General features: G+C 32.0%; 2 long non-coding RNA genes across 2 annotated transcripts; one reads left to right on the top strand and one right to left on the bottom strand.

The window, feature by feature from the left end:
• Positions 1 to 646: 646 nt before the first annotated feature.
• Positions 647 to 5,419, top strand: LOC149139975 (uncharacterized). Its single transcript, XR_016264489.1, has 3 exons — positions 647 to 1,074; positions 1,280 to 1,400; positions 4,972 to 5,419. It is a non-coding gene; the product is annotated as an uncharacterized LOC149139975 (long non-coding RNA).
• A 5,062-nt stretch (positions 5,420 to 10,481) lies between these two features.
• LOC149139976 (uncharacterized) lies at positions 10,482 to 11,065 on the bottom strand. Its single transcript, XR_016264748.1, has 2 exons — positions 10,877 to 11,065; positions 10,482 to 10,776 (listed from the first exon to the last, which is right to left on the bottom strand). It is a non-coding gene; the product is annotated as an uncharacterized LOC149139976 (long non-coding RNA).
• Between the last annotated feature and the right edge of the window lie 1,192 nt (positions 11,066 to 12,257).

The following is a 12,257-nucleotide window of genomic DNA, read 5'->3' on the forward strand; positions in this document are numbered from 1 at the left end:
AAACCTTCTTTTGCTTGCGGTGCTCGCCATCGTTCCATTGGAAAAAAATCATAAATTCTCATAATGATATTTACATCATCATGTCACTTATAAAGAATTGAACCTATGTGAGGATATAACAACCATTCTACTCAACCACTTGACTTTACCTAATTTCATTATAATAATATTTACATCATCATATCACTCTTTAAAAATTGAATCTAAATAAAAATATAACAACCATTCTACTCAACCACCCAAAATAACTCCAATTAACTTAATCTAATTTTAATAACAACATAAAATTATTAAATATATATATTTTTTTTTATCTTACATGTAAATTTATATTCACACCAACCTAACTCAATTACTTTTATACAATTACCAAAAAAAACTTATATATATACCAAGGAAAATAAAATAAAATGAAAAGGAAGACAGAAAGAAGGAAAAACGGTCACACCTCATAAAAATAGCATAACAAACCTAAGCTAAACCCAAAGTGCAGGGCTCCTTGGTCCTTGGGCCTAATATCGTCCCTGCTAAAACAGGCAATTAAAAAATGTTTTTTGTTGGCAAAAGCAGCACACATAAAACTTTATCGTACTGTTCTCTGACAGCACAGGCCTGGTTTTTCTTACAGTGCATTACAACACGAGCGTACAGGAACAGAACAAAAAATGTCGTGTGTATATTTTGCAGTAAACTATTCTAAGTTCGACCTTAGTCGGCTCCCTTTCCTCTGATATTTGCGTTAAGATCGCTCTGTAAATGTTTTTTTTTATATTGCTTAGGCAACCATTGCTTTTTACTGGTTTCGACCTTTGGTCTGTTCCCTTTCCTCTCCTCTGATAGATGCACTCTGATCGCTTTGTGCTCCGTAGTAGGCAAACACAAAGATTACAAGTACGTACGTTGTTGCTCGGAAAAACACCACACAAACTACGCCCATTCAGTCCTCTGTGCCTCCAAATTACGCCTCTTCCACAATCTGTAGCTTTCAAGTTTTCCACTTATAGGAGGCAGTCTTATGGTCTTCATACACTCCCTAGATACTGGGTATCTATTCAGGCACTCTGGAAATAAGTGGTAAGAGGAAAGCTGGCCGAATTTCCTGTATAAATGCTTATTTGTGAGGGTTATTGTTCTGAAATGAGCATGTTTTTTTGGATTAATCACATGATGAAAATTTGATTATTATTTTCTTTGATATTTTTTTAATGTTAAATCAGAGCAACTATGTTTTTAACAAATGAGGTTACAAATATATATTGTCGTCTTTGGTTTCGTGCAGAAAGCACTTCAAGGGAATTACTGGTGATACTAGTGGCTTGTGAGTTACTTACAGCGTGGAACAGAGGAGGAGGGCTTAAGACTGCTGCCAAGAGAAGTAGCAGGTGTATTCTAAAGCCAGGGTGAGGATGGGTGATCCATCAAAACTCAGATCTACTCGTGCTTTGAATTCAGTTGGTTTATAAGTTCGCTGAATATGGAAATGGGTCCAAATCCATAGGATCGCCCACATAACACATTCTGTAGAGGAGGGTTCCACAACCAATCAAATATTATATCATGTTATAATAGTAGATCACTTATATATGATCTGTTGTGTTTTGATTAGAAGAGTAGGTGACTCCATAGCCGACGTTTCGGCTCTTATTGAGGCATAAGTTAATTGCTATTGTGCAGTTTGCAGGCTGTTGCACCTAGCCTAGTTTATAGTGGCAGCCAGTTAAATCTGATTCTGGGTCTGTTCAAGATAACTCTCACCCTTTACCGATTATCCTAAATTAAAAAAAAAGAGGAAGAAAAAAAAGAAAAAAGAGTACATCACCAAATTAGGTATATTGTTATTTCACACCAGCAACCATATCACACATTTTAGAGAGGGGGGCTCCACAATCAATCAAATTTTATGGTCTAGAAGTAGAAGTTATCTGGTAGTGGTAGGCTTTATATCATATTATAGTAGTAGATCACAAGATAAGTATAGAAGTAGAAAGTTATCTGGTAGTGGTGGGTTTTATATCATATTATAGTAGTAGATCACAAGATAAGTGTATTGTGATTTCACACCAGCAACCATATAACACATTTTAGTGACGGGGCTCCACAATCAATTAAAGTCTATGGTATGGTATGGTAGTATTATAATAGTAGATCACAAGATAAGTATATTGTGATTTCACACGAACAACCATATAACACATTTTAGTGATGGGGCTCCACAATCAATCAATGTCTATAACACATTTTAGTGATGGGGCTTCACAATCAATCAATGTCTACGGTATGGTAGTAGAAGTTATCTGGTAGCAGTAAGTTTTATGTGATAGTATTTGAAATTATCTGATAGTGGTTGAAGCTACCTCAAACACTTCAAAATAAAGGCATATTTTAGTGATGGGGCTTCACAATCAATCAATGTCTACGGTATGGTAGTAGAAGTTATCTGGTAGAAGTAAGTTTTATGTGATAGTATTTGAAATTATCTGATAGGGTTGAAGCTACCTCAAACACTTCAAAATAAAGGCATATTGTTGTTTCACATCCCTATATATAGAACTATTATATAGGAAAAAGCATGTAAGGAGAGCATAGTCACAACATCAGAGATCTAACCATGATAGCTATATTATTAAGATTATGTAATGTAAATTAAAAACATTATATTTTTATTTTTGTGTATTTTTGTGGCTGCCATGAACATAAAGATAATGGTATTACGAGATTATATCTTGATATTGAAATAATGGATACCCAAAAGCGATATAAACCTTTGCTGGATATGTGCTTCTACGTTGCTGGGAGCTGAGATATCCATCAGCATTCTCTGCAACGTTCAGGTGCATATTATATTAGAATTTGGGTCTGTGTTCCTTCAAATATGGATAATAGCCCATACCCATGTTACCTTGCTGGATATACATCTTAAGTTGCTGAGAGTTAGGATATCTATAGTCAATCGATGCAATATTCAGGTGCATATACACTTGGGGTTAAAACTCAGATCTGATAGACAATGATCAGATTCAAGTAACCTTAATGGTCTGATATTTTGGAGATATCTACTATCAAAGGCAGCAATCTTTTGCTGTATATCAGATCTGAGTTTTAATATTCTCAGCTCAATCTTGTATTTCAGATCTGAGTTTTAATATTCTTAACCCAAATCTATATGATTGATTACGGAGATCAACTCAAATTCTGTATGCAAATTTATGTTCGATGTGTATTTAGATGGTTGGATTTAAAAAATATTCACCGCTATAAATTCATGTTAATCCATGATGATAGGGAGGAATGATTTGTAAATTTTTGTATTTAAAATAGTGGGAATCATAATTCTCAGTTGTCAAATTCACAGTATGGATAGTCATTATTTGCAAAATGTCTAATGCATTTGTCTCCTTATGGTTATTTAAGGAAACTATGTTCTTTGGAATTACCTTTTGGTGACCAGAAGAGATAGACTTTTACCACTGCCAAATATCCTCTTGGTACTTAAACTTTTTTTTTTTTGGCCTCCAAATATGGCTGACTCTTAATCAAACATAAGCAATTTTAGAACATTCTCCATTCCTAAAACCCCACACATATAGTAATACACTATATTTTTCATATTTTGCTCATAAAAAAATTACACTTTTCATTACTTTCTTTATATATAAAATATTTTATTATATATATATAAACTCAATATTATTTATTGGTTATATATTAAACATGCATTTATAATAGTAAAATATATTTATTAATAATATATATATATATATATATATTATATTTTTAATTAATTAATATATATATATATATATATAATATTTATTTACAATTAATATTTAAATACCCCACATAAAAACACCCCTCGCAAAATAATTGCCAATTTATATAGCTTTAACTTCCAGTATCTCAGGTAAAGTTTCCAATTTTCAAATATCTTCTTACTTTGAATTGGTCTTATATCCTCCCATATATCGTGCTTAAACTATATCTTCTTGTTACTTTGAGTTGGGCTTATCTCCCTTTGTATGTTGGGATGAAACTATGGATAGTTTGATCCTTCATTAAATAATGGTGTTCTCTATTGAAGTTTTAAATTTGTTTTTATGTTAATATATCATATCATATTTAATATAAGAGTAAGAGTACTTGAATCTTGTTTTGAGAATAGAAATAGATTTAGTAGTATTTAAAATTTTTAAGTCATTCAAAATTTTGAAACTAGACAATTATAATTAATATATCTCAAAATTTCTATTTAGTTTTATTTTTCAGAACAAATTTAGAACTTAGTTAAACTACCCTTTAAATAATTTATCTAATTTATCTAGCGTTCACATGATGTGTTCTCATAAGTTTACATTTTAATAAAAATTAAATGATTTCCTAATTTTTGAAATTAGTATCTGTCTAAATATGCTGATATTGGCGTTTAACAATTTTTTTCCAAATATATTTTAGTAAGTAGAAAATAATAAATTTACTCTCTTCTCATCTTATTTATTGAATATTATGTTATTTTATTTTAAAGATAATAAAAAATAATAAATTTATTTTTAGTTATTTATGTATTGAGTTGTTTTTAGTATGATTTTTTGGAGTTTCTTATGTTAAATTCAGAAAAAAATTATGGTGAAATCTTGATTTGTGTTATTTAAACTAATTTTTTAATTATATATATGGATTCAACACCTAAAAAACCCCTAGAGCACTTCTATTGTGTAGGGGTTACCTATCAAACTTGCGATTTCAATAAATTCTTGCCTGATTTTAGAGAAATTAAATTGAAAAATCCACCAATTTTTTTCAAAAAATCATGTTAAAAACTACTCGTTAAATTAATATCCGTATATTGTTTTTCAATTTTATAATGTAAAATAAATTCGAGATGCTCATATTTAAATGTTATAACATTTAATTTTGATTTTTTTTTGAGGGACTGTTCGAATTTATTTGGTTTATTGTGTGGATTTATGTGGGCAGACGTCGATATGGGTCGAGGAAAGCGAGAGATAAAGAGAATAGGGGAAGCAGCGAGTAGGCAGATGACATTTACAAAGAGACGTCGTGGTTTGTTCAAGAAGGCGGGAGAGTTAGCACTACTGTGCGACGCAGATGTTGCAGTGATTGTGTTTTCCGAGTCAGGAAAACTCTTTGAATATTCCAGTTCCAAGTATGTATTTATTGTCCCTGCATGCTTAGCAGGAATTTTGCCATATCCACACATGGAAATTATTTCAAAGAGGTGTATAGTCATTACAAATATGGAAATAAATTCTCAAACAGAACACAGTAACCTATTAAAATAGTTAAGGTGGGAAACATTTCATGTTTTTTTAAGAATTTAGGAAAGAAATAAGAGATATTAAATATATATATTTTTAAGAGGATTTTGACTTTTATTTCACAAATAAAAGGTCTTATATACCAATTTGGTATCTGGTTTGGCTGTGACTTTAATGTTGGATAATAATAATAATAATAAAGGAAAATATATTCAAATCAGAAAAATAGAGATCAGAGATAATATATTTGTAAAAAAATCCTAAAAAAATGGAAAATATAACCAAATCAACTACAATCCCACAAATAATCTAAAATCTACAGTTGAAAATATAGGTTGAAGCATAAAAATCATGAACTATATATATATTTTTTCCTTCTTTTTATTATCTCAGATTTTTGTGATCTATATCTATTGTTTGAAACTATATTTAAATTAATCACATAGAATAATTTTATGATCAATCTTTCCAATTTACTAATAAGATAAATATAAATTAGTATTGTTGATATTAAATATTTTGTCATAAAAAATTTATTATTCAATTTTTTATATAATTACAAAAAATATATAATTAATATTAAAAATTTAAATTTATTTATAGAGGTGAGAACAATGATGTTATTAAGCGTGTAAACTAAATGCAATTGGGTTTGCCAACTTTTAAATGTAACCATCGACATAATTTGTGCTTATGGTTTCTGTCACCAATCTTCTAGATAAATTTATCCAGACCAAGGTTGGAACTTGGGACATTCCTTTTTGCTGGGAACCAAGGTAATCTGCCAGTGTAAATGGAGATAAATGCAAAAGAGCGTTTGTGGGGTCTTGAGTGAGATACAAATTGAGTATATATCTTTGTGTGATGTGTGTTTCTCTGGTAATAGTCGAGGTTGTGAGAGGCTCGTGATTGCAATAAAAAGTCACTAAGTTACAATAGTACGTGTGCCTTACTGTTTTCTTTATATGATAGTAGACAAAATAGCATTATTTTGTTCTCAGCTTTGTGTTTGTATAGCTAAAAGTGATTTATCAGTATTGTAATTTTGGAATTTGAAGAATTAGTTTTTGGAGTTTTATTTATAATAAATATTTTTAATTGATGTAATAAGTTTAAATTAAAATTTATTATTAATTTGAGTGGGTTTAATAGTTAAGAGTATGAGTTTTTTCTTAAAAGATATGCATGTTTTCGTAAATTTAGTAGTGCAGAGTTTTATAGACTAATTTGGTGTCTGGCTTGGCCGTGACCTTAAAATTATTATTAGATACAGTTTGAGTGGGCCTAATGGTTAAGAGCATGTGTTTCCTCATAAAATATATGTTGTATGCTTTCGTAGATTTAGCAGTGCAGGGTCTCATTGACCAATTTGGTGTTTGGCTTGGCCTTGACCTTAAAATTATTATTATATACAGCGTGAGTGGGCCTAATGGTTAAGAGCATGTGTTCAAAACCATAGGAAGGTAGAGTATGTATGCTTTTGTAGACTTAGCAATCTGGAGGTGGGTCCCTTGTCCCACAAACAAGGGATCTTATACACCGATTTGATGTCTGGCTTAGCTGTGACCTTAAAATTGGATAATAATAATAATAATTAAAATATAAATTGCTGTAAGAGAAAGAAAAAAATTATAAATAAAGAAATAATAAAAAAAGATTAAGAAGAAAATTAACGGAAAGAAAAAAAACCAAAATAAAAAATAAAAAAAAATCTAAAAAATATTTTAATTAATGTCCCAAAGAGAGGATGTAGCTCAGTGATAGATAGAGCAGCCTGAGGGAAAAGGGGTAGGCTCTGCGTTCAATTCCCTAACCTGTCCATTTTTTCAACACTATAACTTGATATTAGAGCAAGGTGTGGTGTTGAAAGTTGATTGGCAAAGAGTGGCGTGAGTAGATCAATTCTGGGTAGAGCAGCAAAGAGTGGCTTGAGTAGATCAATTCTGGGTAGAGCAGCAAAGTGTGGCTTCAAAACGGTGGGATTGGATTATCAATATTAAACTTTTTCTTCACAGAGAAGGTTGAATTCTCTCATATTTAGCACAATGGTAGAGCAGCAACATATGGCTTAATTTTTTTTTCCTTCACAGAGAAAGGTTGAATTCTCTCATATCTAGCATAATGGTAGAGCAACAACCTATGGCTTAAATTTCCTCTTCAAAGAGGGCGTGTAGCTCAATGGTATTGTGGTTGTTTGACAAAAAGTGGATTTAGTAGACCACTGGTTTTGGTAGGAGAATTCAAGTTTGGGTTGTAAGGAGTTAGGAATATCAGTTTTGCTTTTCAAGAAGGGCATGTAGCTCAGTGGTTGGACTCCTTGTGTGCTGATCCTCAATGGCAGAGGAGCAAAATGTGGCTTGAAGGGATTAAGAATAAGAATACCAACCTTGACTCCCTCTTGTGTAGCTCCACCATAGAGCAGCAAAGAGAGCACATGTAGCCCAATGGTAAAGCAGTAAAGTATGGCTGGAAGGGATTGTTAAAGAGCAAAGTGTAGCTTGAAGGAGTGTTAAAGAGCACATGCAGAATAATGGTAGAGCTGCAGCAAAGTGGGGCTGGAAGGGATTGTTAGAAATATTGGACTTGCTCATGAAAGAGGGCATGCAGTGTAATGGTAGAGCAGCAAAATGTATGGCTTGAGGGAATTGTGGGAATAATCTACACTCCCAACTTCTACTCCTGTGGAAGAGGAGTGGAGGCACATGTAGCCCAATGGTAGAGCAGCAAAAGGATGGCTTGAAGGGATTGTTAAAGAGCACATGTAGCCTAATGGTAGAGCAGCAAAGTGGGGCTCGAAGGGATTGTTAGGAATATCAATCTTGAACTGCTTAGCTCAATGGTTGGACTTGCTCATCAAAGAGGGTGTGTAGCCCAATGGTAGAGCAGCAAAGTATGGCTTGATGGGATTGTTAAAGAGCACATGTAGCCTAATGGTATGGCAGCAAAGAAACTGTGGCTTGAGGGAATTCTGGGAATAATCAACACTCCCAACTTTTACTCCTGTAGAAGCTATCTACCATTCTATGAGGAGTGGAGGACCTTTTTTGCCCCTCTTAAAATGGTTGTGAAACAAAAAACTAATAGTAAAAATCCCATATTCTGAAAAATGAAGTTTTTGTCAGATCTCTCGCAGAAATTGCTACTTTGCAGATCTGATTTTTCTGAAGCTGCTATGCTACACAAATAACGCTGAAATGGCCCCAGCAAAATTCCTCGCCTTGTGTTTTCACCAGTTTTCTTTGTATGGTATTCTCACTTTGGCCCAGAACTCTCATCAAGTGCTCCTCTGTGTGGTGTATTTTAACCCAAGGGCTGCACATTCAGTGCACGATGTGCACGAAACCAAAATAAGGAACCGGACCACCATGGTAACAGTTTTCCCCAGTGATTGTGGAAATAGCAACAATGCCAGCGTTTTCTTTTAGTTTTGCAGGTGAAAACAACAAAGCTGCTGGCTGAGACTGTTTATCTCCGAATGTTTTTTTGTTTTCATGTGAGAGATTCGTGCCGGGTGACGTAAAAGGTTTCATTATTAGGTTAACCTTTATAATAAAGCGACGCATCAATAATTACTAGCAATTTTCTCAAAAGTACAAGGAGAGGCCGATAGGATTATTAAGTTAGAATTGTTGAATTTTTAAGTGGAAAATTTTGTTTTCTTGGACTGGATCATTGTGCAATTACTTTTCTTTAGATGTTTTGTTTATATCTATATTACAAGGAACACATTGAATGTCCTATTTCATTTTAGAGTAAGTTAATTACCCAAAATCAAGAGGTTAAGTTAATTATCCAAAATCAAGAAGCCTCTATAAATGGCCAAGCATATATGAAGTTTGCTAGTAACCAAGGCAATAACCACCATGACTATCACCTACCAATATATTTCATTGAAAACCATAATTGTATATTGCATTTAGAAAGTCAAAACATAATATTAGAAAACATGTTGATATATTGTTATTAAAAAGTTAATTCTATTAGAAACCATGATATTATTATTATATTTTATAAAGAATAATATACATATATAGAATGATATTATATTGAAAACTATAATTGTATATTGCGATTAAAAAGTCAAAATATAATATTCAAAACCATGCTAAATATGACATTACAAACCTTAAGTGTCAAAGGCAGAACTTAGAAGTTGGAAATTAAATGACCACAGCCATTCCGAAGACCATGTCTACAGAGACGTTAAAAAACCATGGTCAATGCCAAATTAGGAGGCTGGAAGGTAAAAACAAAAATAAGAAAATACCAAATCGTTGCTAACATTACATGTAGCAAGAATAAAAGAAGTACTTCTTCCCCATGGATGCCTTCTTGATTGTGATCTCACGCTCGCTTGAAGATGACCATGCCTAAAGATGACCATCTAAACATGAACACGCAATCTTGAAAGGAGGAACAACACACCGGACACTATTCAGATCAGTTAATGAAGTATTATAAATTCTTGAAGATTTTGGAAAAGTTTATAGTAATGGTTTTGATCTTGTTGGAGACTCGTTCATAGCACATGTTATTGTGTTAATAATATTTGATTAAATTAAATGTCACACAACAAGAATCAATCATTATCTGCATGTATAATGAAACACCATAGCAAATTATGCAGTGGGGTCAAAAAAAACAACATGCAGTTTTCAATAAAAAAATTTGTTTTAAATTGACTACATACAAAAAAAAAAATGATCCAATGGGTGCAGCAAGATCTTTAAATAGAAAACCCGGGTCAGCGAGCATGCAGTTGCGTAAAGCTAACGCTGCCTCGAATGGCTATCCCCAGAGGTCATGCCACTTCCTATACAATTGAATCAGAATATAGCTAAGAAAAAAAAAGGCATCATTACAAACACTGCCAAGTGAGCTGCCAAGGGAGCTAAAGAGTTTATCCAGGTGTAACCACCTTGCGATCGGGAGTAGCTTCAAGGGCAAATTGAATAAGCAGGTAAGGCATGTAGTCCCGCCATTTTGTAGGGCGCATGGAGACGCCATTTGTATTCAGACAGGTAGCATAGCCTAAAGGTCATCAGATTTGGGGTTTAAATTATGGTACTTCCTCTGCATCTGAAGCATTTTCTCTTTGGAAGCAATTAGCTTCCCTAATATCGATAGTTACGAATCTGCTGCCCATTGTAATTCATTTCTATCCATGTGTCATCTGGAATTTATTTGCATTTATGTGCGCCATTTGGGTTTATCTGGCAAATATTTGTGGACGTTATTTATTTGTATTGCAGGTGCTCATCGCAAGTTAGCCTTATGTTGGACTGCGAATTCAGCCCAAGCCCATTGTCATTAATAAAATCAATGCTTTATACAGATATCTATTCCTAAATGAAAACAATTTCACTCTTCGCCATATCAAAAGATGCCAACCGACACAACATAAAATGTTGATCGGGGACAGAATTCGAAACCCTAGATAGAAAATGGCACAGCCGAAACCTCAACTACGCAGACAGGTTACTAACAGAATCGAACCTTCAACCTTAGGCACGAAAATCTTTCGAGTTCAACCATCTGATAACTGTAAAAACAATATTACAAAAGATTTTGCGCACATCTTGAAATGGAAATTTATAATTTACCTGTAAGAAGCCCAAGCTGAGGAATAAGAACCGCGGATATTGGGTAGGGATAGATTGATCTTGAAACCCTTAATAGCCTCATGCTCTGGGCCACCGTCTTGTACGTATTAAAAACGATGGAAGGAAAAGTGAAGCCAGGGAAGAAGACAACAACGATTAAATTGAGGCTAAATATAAAAGAATGGGAAAAAACGATAAAATATCTTGCCATGTTAAGAAGGCAACTCAACTCATATTTAAAAAAACAATCACACTTTAAATCAAAGTGTCTCACCTAATAGAACTGATCAGGGGAAAAGTATTGAGCAAAAGTTGATGCATAACAAAGACCTATGAGCTTAATTATCAGGGGTTGTCTATAGAAACATCAATTTAACATGAAAATATATTTAATATTATCCAAAACCTTTAGCCTCCAAAATTTTTTATTTTTTTCAAAAAAGTCTCATAATAAAAGTATTTAAATTGTGTTTTTATGATAGGAATATATTAAACATAAAAAAAAACTTTTCACATCCAAAATCTTTAAAAAAACTATAACTAGATTTTTACAAATTTTTACATTTTTTATTATTTTCCGACCAAAAATAAAGCTTAATTGAAATAAAACTTATTATTATAATTTTATCCTTTCAAATTAACCTCCGCCTAAGGAGAGAGGTATCCACGAGGTCAATTTGGGCAGGGACCAATTCCTTCCTCCTCAGATGGGCATAACGCTGCATCAGGTTTATTAGTGGTCTACACTTTTCATCGAAACTAGGAACCTGCAGGTTGGTTGGTTGAGATGCGAAGTTGGAGGTTCATAATATGAGTTAGGTTTTTTTAATGAGTTATTTTATATGAGATTGTAATTTGTTATTATTTAAAATGTGTTTTTGAATATATAAATAAATTTAATATTTTGAAAATTTTTAGTTTATTATAATTTTATTAAACAATTTAAATTTATAATTTTTAAAATTTATTTCAAATAAAATTAATTAGAAAAAATGTTCAAAAATTACCATTTCATCAATTAATTAGACTAAAACAATTTAAATTTATAATTCTTAAAAATTTATTTAAACTAAATCAACTAAAAAATATAAATTTTTTTTATTTATTAATTAAACTACAACAACTTAAATTTAAATTCTTAACATTTAAATTCTTAACATTCTATTTAAAAGCATTAGGAAAAAATGTCAAAAAAAAATCTTACTGCAATCTAGTTCTCTAATATATACTCATCCACATAGCACGGTTATATTAACTATTTGTGTATTTTTTATATTCTAATTTGATGCAACTATTTTTATTTAAATATTTTAATGAAAAATATATTTAATATTTTAAAAAAATTTAACATTTTAATTTTAAAAAATTAACAATTTAAAAT

This window comes from Pinus tabuliformis, chromosome X (genome assembly GCF_031772625.1).
Source record: "Pinus tabuliformis cultivar Carrire ecotype Pingquan chromosome X, CPIR1, whole genome shotgun sequence".
NCBI classification, from domain to species: domain Eukaryota; kingdom Viridiplantae; phylum Streptophyta; class Pinopsida; order Pinales; family Pinaceae; genus Pinus; species Pinus tabuliformis.